The following is an 11291-nucleotide window of genomic DNA, read 5'->3' on the forward strand; positions in this document are numbered from 1 at the left end:
GAACTAAAAGGAAATTCTCAATCTGTCCTTGTTGTATAGCTTAGCTTTTCAAACAGTTACATTAGTCTGACAAAAGCCGAATGACGAATTAGCGCTTCCAGTCAGAGATTGAGCATGCACCGCTTTATTGTATTTCCAGACTTGCTTTCGACACAATTTACAGTGCGCGCTCACAGCTGGACTGGCCATCGGGCATACCGGGCATTTGCCCGGTGGGCCGCTGGTGATTTTTTGTTTTTATGCTCCGATCGATCGATTTTTTTTTTTTTTTGGAAGGGTATAAATAACGAAAGGTGTTGGATTGGCCAATTGGTCATGATCAACTCTGGGCTGGACCAATTACAGCCGAGGAGGTCGGATGCACCCTCCCCCTTGTTTAGCAATCTTATAGACGAACTAAAGAAAATGGAGAACAAAAAAAGGAAAGGAGGTGCAGAAAAAATTAGGGCCAAAAAGAAACAAGCTCTTCAGGCAGACGCTGCCAAATGTGTAAAAATACCTGAATTGTTTGGCGGTAGCTATGGCATAGCTTCCACAGATTTAGCAACATCAGCAAGTGGTGGAGGCCAGCAGGTGGATAAGGGAAAGGGGAGGCAAGAGGGGGAGAGACCCGAGGCGGCCGCCGGTCATAGTGGCAGAGGAACTGAACTTCAGGTAAGAAGTTATGACCTGCTGTCTATCTGTGTCAGATATAAACCAAGTTTAGTTGTAGTTTGTTTTCGTTGTGCTGACTTTTTACAGTCGCTTAGAATAACTGGTACTGCTAATAGCTAGCATGACGGAGTTTATATACTGCTGGGCGGGTGTCACGGCTGGCGGCGTGAGCCGTGTGGTGTAGGAGGAAAAGGACCCAAAATGCAGGCAGTTGACTGGTGATGAGAATGAAGTTTTATTTGCAGAAGTGGAGCAACTGAACAGGTAGTGAGACAAGACGAATGACTGAAAAAACCTAGACTGGGAAAACTAAATAACAAACCTAAGCATGAAACGGGGAGCGGAGAATGCAGAGAGACGTAGTTACACCGAGAAACACAGACGATCTGACTATGAACAGAAGCCAACACACACTATAAATACACACTAGGTAATGAGGAGATGACATGCAGGGGTGGACACAGCTGACACTAATGGACATGATGAGAGGCAGACCTACAAAGTAAAACCGGAAACACCCAGACTGTTTTGCAACAAAAACACAGGGACCTGAACGGAGCACAGAGGGGAGACACAGGTAGGGATAATAAACACGACAACCAACCCAAAGAATTAATACAGAATCAGAATAAACACCAAACACAAGATGAACCCAAAAAGAAACACAAAACGCTGGGTCAACGACCCAGGATCATGACAGTACCCCCCCCTCAAGGGCGGGCCCCAGACTGCCCAACAGAAGCACAAAAAACGGCCAAAACCAGAAAACAACCCAACCAGGGCGGGCGGCGGGGGACCAGGAAGGAGGGACAGATACCCAGAAGGTCAAGTTCAGGGGGCCGACCCGGAGGCCGACGGCGCAGGAGGCCAAAACAGTTCAGTTCTGGGGGCCGACCGTGTGGACGGCAACTGCGGCGATGGGCAAACAGTTCTGGGGGCCGGCCACGCGGAAGGCAGTGGCGGCGACAGAGCAGATCCGGGGGCCGGCCACGCGGAAGGCAGTGGCGGCGTCCAGGAGGGTGTTCAGGAGGGCGTCCATGGTGGCGGAGATGCCCAACAAGCGGCCTGGCAGATGACCGACGATGTGGAGGCGGTAGTAGGGGACCTGAAGGCTGCGTGGCCCCTGCAGCCCCAGGCGAAGCGGAGGCTGGACCAGACGAGGCGGAAGCGGAGGCTGGACCAGACGAAGCTGATGAGGACGCTGAAGTTGGACCAGGCGACGCTGATGAGGATGATGAGGATGCGGAGGCTGGACCAGGCGAGGCTGATGAGGATGATGAGGATGATGAGGATGCGGAAGCTGGACCAGGCGAGGCAGCAGCTGATGAGGAGGCTGAAGCAGAAGCTGGACCAGGCGAAGCTGAAGCAGAAGCCGGACCAGGCGATGCTGAAGACACGGAGGCTGGAGCCGGACCAGACGAGGATAACACGGAGGCTGGACCAGACGAGGATGACACGGAGGCTGGACCAGACGAGGATGACACGGAGGCTGGACCAGACGAGGATGAAGCAGTGGCTGGACCAGACGAGGATGAAGCAGTGGCTGGACCAGGCGAAGCGGATGAAGCCAAAGCAGACGCTGGACCAGGCGAGGAGGATGCTGAAGCAGATACCGGACCAGGCGAAGCTGATGACACTGATGAGGAGGCCGGACCAGGCGGAGCTGATGAAGCTGAAGCTGGACCAGGCGACGGTGTGGGTGAAGACAGGGAGGCTGGACCAGGCGACGGTGTGGGTGAAGACAGGGAGGCTGGACCAGGCGACTGTGTGGGTGAAGACAGGGAGGCTGGACCAGGCGACTGTGTGGGTGAAGACAGGGAGGCTGCAGCTGGCGTAGGTGAAGACACGCAGGCTGCACCAGATGAGGACGAAGCTGAAGCGGATGAGGAGGCCGGACCGGGCGACGCTGAAGCCGAAGCTGGACCGGGCGAGGATGAAGACTCGAAGGCTGCAGCTGGCGAGGATGATGAGGCTGCAGCAGGCGACGGCGTGGAAGCCGGAGACTGTAGCGCTGCAGGCGTGGAAGAAGCTGCTGCTGCCCGCGGCGTGGATGAAGCTGCAGCTGGCGAGGATGTTGAGGCTGCAGCTGGCGGCTGGACGGGCTCCTCGGGCCCTCCAGCTGACGAGGCAGGACGCTGGACGGGCCCCTCGGGCCCCCCAGCTGACGAGTCTTGGGGCTGGACGGGCTCCTCGGGCCCCCCAGCTGACGAGTCTTGGGGCTGGACGGGCTCCTCGGGCCCTCCAGCTGACGAGTCTTGGGGCTGGACGGGCTCCTCTGGCCCCCCAGCAAAAACAGTCTCAGAACCAGTGGGCACCGGAGCCCCTGGCACACACAGAACAGAACCAGCAGGTGCGGAGACCTCTGGCAGAGACGGAACAGAACCAGCAGGCCCACGGGCCTCTGGCAGGAACGCAACAGAACCAGCAGGCACACGGGCCTCTGGCAGGGACGCAACAGAACCAGCAGGCACACGGGCCTCTGGCAAACATAAAGCAGACTGCAGCTGCACTGAGCAGTGACTCAGCTCAGGCAGCGACAGTCCGGTGCAGTCCTCAGCTGGCTTCTTAACCTCCAGGGGTCCAGAGTCAGCTGGGGGCTGAAACCCAGCCTCTGGGGAGGCCCTGGAGTGTGTCTCAGTCTCAGAACTGGCCAGCTCTTAAGGAATGTTTCCATTGTTATTGGGTTTGTCTCTCTGCTTAGAGTAAGAAGTTGTTGAACTGTCCGTTATGGGTTGGCTTGCATGTACAGGAGGAGTAGGTGAAAGTGAAGGCTGAACAGGTGGTGGAACTAATTGCTGACCTGCAACCTGAGCTGGTAACTGAGCTAAGGGCAAGTGAGCAGCTGATGCTGGAGACTGAGCTAACGGCTGTGCTAACAGTGGGAAAGGCGACTGCTCCTGAACGACCTGCCCTGGCTCCTTAACCTCCAGGGGTCCAGAATCAGCTGAGGAAGGTGGCTCAGCTTCTGGGGAGGCCCCGGAGGGGGTCGCAGTCCCTTGAAAAACAGGGCTAGCATCTCCAATCCTGGAGTCAGTATTAACCGTACCCTTTAAAGCATCCCTGGATTCAGAGGGTGCATGAAGAGAGCCCCTTAAATCCCTGGGACTGGAAAAAACGGTCTCCGAAACCACAGTCTTTAATCTTGCCGCTTCAGCATTAACTGAGACAGTGATATCTGATCCTGAGCCCATAGAAACTTTGGATTCAGTCTCTGGGGTAACACTTTGCAGTTCGGAGAAAGCAGAAAGACAGTCTTTACCACTCACCACAGCTGGCTGTGTCATAATCTCAGAGTCCAGCTGAGTAGAGGAGCGCTGGCGGCGCATATGCCGTTTCTTGCAGGAGGAGGAGGCGGAGAAGACGACAGAGGAGGCTAGTGATGATGGGGAAAAGGAAGCTGGCTCCTCATCGTCTGACCACATAGCCGCGAGGAAAGAGGCAGGTGTGTAGTGATCAGAGCAGGATGCGGAGGCTGAAGAATTCCTTGGCACCGGCACGGAAACAGCTCTCCGTGGTAAAGTCTGCTGCTGCGTTGCAGAGAGCTCCGTCTGCTGCTGCCGCGACTGTCCGGAGGAGATCTCCATCGGCTGCGACTGCAGCGAGGCCTTCCGGGAATCGACGCGCTCTGACCGCTCCCGAGCCCGCCACGCCTCCTGGCCTCGGCTTAATTCTCCCATGAAATCTCCATAGCAGGAAAGCTCACGAAGGTAAGGATTTCCTTCGCCGATCGCCTTAATAGCGTTTAGTCCAACAGAAATTGTCCGTGGGTCCGTCGCGCGGGTTATTCGGCTCATCAGACACTGTACGCGGAGAATATCTTCCTCACGGGCGGAGCCTGCCGGGTCCATAGTATGGTCGGATCGAGCTGTCACGGCTGGCGGCGTGAGCCGTGTGGTGTAGGAGGAAAAGGACCCAAAATGCAGGCAGTTGACTGGTGATGAGAATGAAGTTTTATTTGCAGAAGTGGAGCGACTGAACAGGTAGTGAGACAAGACGAATGACTGAAAAAACCTAGACTGGGAAAACTAAATAACAAACCTAAGCATGAAACGGGGAGCGGAGAATGCAGAGAGACGTAGTTACACCGAGAAACACAGACGATCCGACTATGAACAGAAGCCAACACACACTATAAATACACACTAGGTAATGAGGAGATGACATGCAGGGGTGGACACAGCTGACACTAATGGACATGATGAGAGGCAGACCTACAAAGTAAAACCGGAAACACCCAGACTGTTTTGCAACAAAAACACAGGGACCTGAACGGAGCACAGAGGGGAGACACAGGTAGGGATAATAAACACGACAACCAACCCAAAGAATTAATACAGAATCAGAATAAACACCAAACACAAGATGAACCCAAAAAGAAACACAAAACGCTGGGTCAACGACCCAGGATCATGACAGCGGGTGCTATGAAGTTACTGATAGTAAATTTTATTTTATGCTTAAGGTTAGTTTCTCAAACTCCTCAAAATCTTAACAAATTGTGCCAATCCTTACATGTTGCACCAGGCTGATTTATCATCATAAGTGGAGAAGTCTGTGACAGAGGAGACAGAAGAGCAGCAGAGAGAGAAATAAAAGAGCAGGAGATGGAGATGGAGAGATGTCATCCATGAGGGATGCATTTGACATATGTTTCACATATTATAGCCAAACAAGTTACTTATAGCAATTTAAATACGAGCAATCAGTTTTTGGCAAATACCGGAAATCAGCTTTTTGCAGACAATCACTTTTTGCCACAACACCGGCTATTGCAGTAATAATACAACAGCTTCTTGCCATTTTTTGTGTTTCTTTTTATTGCTGTGTAACTGAGGTTTTTTTTTTTTTTTTTTTTTGTCCCATTTGGATCTTTAGCCATCAGAATTGTTGTCTTAAGGCCAAGAAAGATGCCAAGCGGATTTATTTTACCAAGTGGATCATCATGGCCTTGCCATATTGGTCCATTTGATTGATCTTTATTATAATTATGAATTTATTTTATTTTCAGTTGCTACAAACGGGACAGACATGACTGGGGGATAGGACAGGGAGAACCACCAACGCACCGACACCTGAGGGAGTCCACCACTGGCAGGGGAAGTGGTGGTGGGTGGAGATAGGCCTCCAAACCTTGGAGGGCCTGAGATGTCCCCCAGAGAGGTGGCGTCTGATACCCAACCTGACATATAGACACAGACATACAGGCACACACAGACACAAACATCCATTCCCACCCTCATGCTCTCATATGCACTTACTCCACACTCAACCAACGTGGAGACAGACATAAAGAGACGCTGTACACACGATCACACTCCCCAAGCGTACTCTACAAACCGGGTCTAAGTACCCTTGCCCCTGGAGGGGGGAACTGCACCCAGACCCAGGTGGTGTTACCCTTTTCCTTGCGGTGTAACTGAGTTCGATTGAAAGCCTGCATGCGCTAGTACCTCTTGCCACAAGTTCCCAGAATCCTTTGCGGTTTTACCCCTGAATGACGTCACATTTTTGGTGGGCCGGTCTCTAGTCAAAATGCCCGGGCCGATTTTTTGTCCCAGTCCAGCCCTGTGCGCGCTACTCTGTTTGACTTGAAATAGCCGAAATACCTTCACACTACGGAACTTCTCTGGCTCTTCTGTTCGACAATCTCTCCAGCATTGGAACCATCATCTGTTTTATCTTCGGCAACCTTCGGTCATGCTCTCGGTTGATGTTTCTCTAGTCAGCACATTCATTTCCTCCATTACCCGGGCGGCACGGCGGCTGGCTGCTTCCCAAACAAATACACATGTGCGGCTTGGCACTTGTGCTGTACGTAACAAGTCATGTGACGTGACGCTGCAACTGTGATTGGTTCGGTTCTGCACTACTTAATTTGGATTGGCTGTTCTTATTTTTTTTTAAGAGGACAAGCGCGGTGAGGCCTATCGCAATAGTTACATTTTTCTATCGAGAAAAAGTTATTTTGCAATACATTACGTTATCGTTCTATCGCCCTATCTAAGTTGAGGTTACCACCTATGACGACTTAGGCCTCAATCATACTCTGTTCTGGATAAGTACGACCCAGGGGTCAAGCTGTCGTTCCTGTTACACTTCTATGAAGTTTGCTTTAAGTGGATGGCCTCGTAAACATGTGTGGTTGGTGCAGTGTAATGGAAATGCTGTTGTGGCGAATCCACTTAGCCAAAAAAATGGATTGGACATCAGTTGTAGAAACGATAGTCCTTATATAAGGCTTAAAAAGGGGAATGTACAACAAATAAACTTCTCGACATCAGAGCAACATATAATGGCTTCCAGAAAACTTTCTTTTGCTAGCTAAAAAACCCAGAGTAACTTTCGTCTACCACAAAGGATTCTGGGAAACGCAGTTTTCTAATATGTCTGTGAAGGTTTTCAGTCATCCAGGTCATCGTAGTCAAAGGAGCTTGCAAAGAAAAGCGTCTGGACTTCTTTAAGTTACTTGAAGACGTTTCACCTCTCATCCGAGAAGCTTCTTCAGTTCTAAGGTCAAATGGTGGAGAGTCCCAGATATAAACCTAGTGGGAGTAACCCCCCACAGAGGGACAAAAGGACCCCCTGATGATCCTCTAATCGCCTGAGCCAAGGTGTGAAACTGGGCGTGGGTCCCAATCAGCCAGAGTTTCGGATGTGTTCATAGGGCTTTGGAGCGTGATGTCACGGGGGGTGGGCGTGGAAAGGATTTTGGCCCGATCCGCCATTTTGGGGGTCTAGCGCAAGTGAAAAGGGAGCGAAGTCACACACAACAGCCATGGCTCGTATTTGCTGTGTGGTCGGCTGCAATGTTCGATCACACGACCGGCAAGAGAATAAGGTTGAAAATGGTTTATCTTTTCATTCTTTCCCAACCTGGAAGCAACATGAGGCAGCTCGTGTATCGATGTTACCAAACGAAGGCGTCTAGCCTGGATAGCAGCTGTGAGACGAGCTGACGTGCAGTTCTCTTCCATCTCCAAATATCTGTTGGTGCTCCAGACATTTTCATTCCGGTAAGTTCTAAATATGTTCATATCTTTATAGCCTATTAGTATTATTTTCTATGCGCTCTGAGCTCATAGCAAATTAGAACAAACATCCTACTGAGTGATTTTGCAGAACTACCTTCTATCTATAGAGTTGCTAATTATTTGGCATTATTGCAGCAAACCAGCCTATGAAATGGATGAAACATCGTGACTGGGTTCCAGCGCTACACAAGGGACCTGCTGCAAACATACCACCATGCCAATCAGATTACTTCTTCCATGTGAGGGTGAAGAGGTGACCCTCCTGGATAAGATGGTGAAGGTTTGCTGCGTTTTGGTGAACAGTGTGATAATAAAACCAGAGAAGAATGAAACCTGCTCCTGTTAAATATTCTTAAGTCTTGTGCTGTTAAAATTGCTGTATTTTTTTCAAAAGATACAGTAAATAAAGTTAGTAGTGGGTGATATCATGTAAACACTCATGATTTTGTGTAAACATTTTGTCATTTGTAAACTATGGATTCTACATTGTAACTGATGTGGTGTTCTATAAGGTGGTTTCAATAAAAAAAAAAGAGGCAAAAATTAGTGTGTTTCTTTATTCAACTTTTGAACAGTGGGACTCAGTCAGTATATATTCAGTAAATGCAAATTATTTACACGGCAGTGCACTACAGGCATAAATCTAGACCCCTAGATAAAACATTATGGGTCATTCCCACAACCCACAGCTTTACTGTGTTCCAGCAAAGTATCCAATAGCAGTGACAACTCCTCCAAAGTAGCAGGTGGGATTTTTCTGTTTTGAGGACGGCTCCTTTTCCCCGTCACTACAGATTGTCTGTTTAGGTTTTGATCAAGAGCCTTTTTTTGGGCAGCTGAAGAGGAGAAGTCTATCTTATGGCCAACCTCTGGCTGTATCTTGGTCATATTACCCAGCAAAACCCAGTATGCAGGTTCATCTGTAACAGTCCTTGTGCCACGGATCAACACTGTTGCTTCTACATTAAACAGAAGAGCAGCGACATGGCTGCAGGTCTCTGCGACTCCGGCCTTGCAGGTGCAGTGGGCGGCTTCAACCTTCCCTGTGATGCTCACGGTGACCCATGGCTGCAATGCTGGTTCATTCAGTCTTTGAGAGTGCAGGACCTGAAACACACACAAAGTTCATTTAAAGACAAGAACTATGAGCCAAGGCCGACGTAAATGTGTTTTATCTACTTTATCATAAATGTAACAAAGTGTTTAGAAAGTTAGCACATACATGTAATTTTTCATTTCTTTATGTGTCCATCTATAGAACACTGCATGTTATAGTGTAAATCTGCCTGCAGAAAATGAACCTAAAGTATGTACCGGTAATGCAAGGATGTCATCACTTTAGAGATGGAGAAAGCATAAAGTGACAATTATGAATCCCTTAATATGATAAGAAGATTCTGCAGGTCATTGATCAATATATAAAATTAAAATAAATTGTATTTTTAGTGACACAAGATACAAACATGGAAGCAAGATGTTTAATTAGGATTATTTATAATAAATATGAATAAATTAGTGCAATTTCTTTAACCATAAAGAATAACAATCCTTCAGGAGAATGTCACATCAATGCACTGAACTCGCTATGTTATCCACCTAACAGCCTCCACATGTTCTCACTGTAATTTCCTCTCATGAATGAATTTATGCTGCACTAATCTGAATGTTTGCAGGGAAACAGACCATCTCTCCCTTCTGCTACACCCAATATACACACAAAAGATCAAGAGCACTGGGATTACAACCAAAACCGTGAGAACATGGCCGCAGGATGCTATTCCGATGCTTCACGACTGTTTCCACTGCACAGACTGGGATGTATTCAAGGTGCAGGACACTGACAATCGTGTCGCATTGGACAGTTACACCTCCACTGTCTTGGACTACATCTGTTTCTGTGTGGACAATGTAACAACTTGGAAACGATTCCGTGTGTTCCCTAATAATCCACCCTGGATGACACACGGAGTTCAACAACTTATTCGAACAAGGAACAACGCTTTCTTTTTTTTTTTTTTTTTTTTTTTTTTAAATGACATCAGAAACAGCAGTATGCGACATTACGTGATGGCAGAGCTTCAGTTCATCCTTTGTCATTTTTTTTTTTTTTTTTTTTAATAAATAGGACAGGGGGAATGAATGAGAGAGAGAGGGGGAGAGAAAGAAAGAAAACCCAAGGGGAGAAGAGACGGTGAGAAGGGGGGGGAAGAGAGACAAAAAAAAAAAAACTCCTGGGTCACCTGTATGGAGAAAAAACAAACAAACAAACAAACAAACAAACAAACAGAGGAGACAGCAAACAACAAAGAGCAACATAATAATAGAGAAAACAAAGCACCATCACAATAAACTAGCTAGTCATAGATATCAGTATTTACTAAGTAATAAACGATATTGTGCAGCACGCAAGATAGACAGCGCACAGTGTGCTTTGAGGCAGCAGCCAAGAAAGCTTTAGTCCGCGTCTGTGAATACCCATGTGTGCATACCTGTGTGGATCAGCATGCTTGCATTCCAAAGGTTTCTCCATGTAATGATCTGCTAGGGAGTGTGGGGGGGCCACAGCCCCGTCCTCCAGGGTGTGAAGCGGGTATGGAGGAGATCAAAACTCCAGACATCCAGAGGCCCCCAGAACACAAGAGACCATGGAAGACCAACAGAGGGGCAGCCGCGCCACTGTCCCAGTAAGAGCTGAGGAGAGTCCCAGATGAGGGCTCACTCAGCAGCCGCGGAGCAGAAGCCAGGGGGGGTTGCAGTGACGCGCCCGTGAGCTCCGCCGGCCCCCAGCTGCGCCTGAGTGACCGAGCCCTAGGCCGAGAGGCCGGGGGCACCCCACCTCCAAAGGGGCCCGAGCGAGCCCCAGGCCCCAGGCCCCGACAAGCGGCCGCCAAGGAGTGAGCCGGTGTGTACCCGGACGCCCACCCCCAGACACAAAGAACCACCAACACACCGACACCTGAGGGAGTCCGCCACCGGCAGGGGAAGTGGTGGTGGGTGGAGATAGGCCTCCAAACCTTGGAGGGCCTGAGGTGTCCCCAGAGAGGTGGCGTCTGATACCCAACCTGACATATAGACACAGACATACAGGCACACACAGACACAAACATCCATTCCCACCCTCATGCTCTCATATGCACTCACTCCACACTCAACCAACGTGGAGACAGACATAAAGAGACGCTGTACACACAATCACACTCCCCAAGCGTACTCTACAAACCGGGTCTAGGTACCCTTGCCCCTGGAGGGGGGAATTGCACCCAGACCCAGGTGGTGTTACCCTTTTCCCTGCGGTGGGGAGAGGCAGACCACCCCGACTCCGCAGCAGCAGGGAGGCCCCACACCCCAGACCGCAGTCGGACGGCCAACTCCTCCTACTAGCCCCCCCGCTCCAGCAGGCCGCAGAGAATGGGGGTGGGAGAAGACTCCAAACCTCCCTCCACCCGCTCATTGTAGTGTTGATGCATATGTGTTCTAAGGTGCAATTAAAACCCAGGAGGGCATGGAGCTACCTGCCAAGGAGCAGCAGGTAAGCGCATGGTCCCTCCTGCTAGCCCTCAATGACTAAGTGTATTTAAAATTGAGAGGTGGGCAACGACGTCAGGG

The sequence above is a fragment of the Aulonocara stuartgranti genome (genome assembly GCF_965226115.1).
Source record: "Aulonocara stuartgranti genome assembly, chromosome: 2".
NCBI classification, from domain to species: Eukaryota; Metazoa; Chordata; class Actinopteri; order Cichliformes; family Cichlidae; genus Aulonocara; species Aulonocara stuartgranti.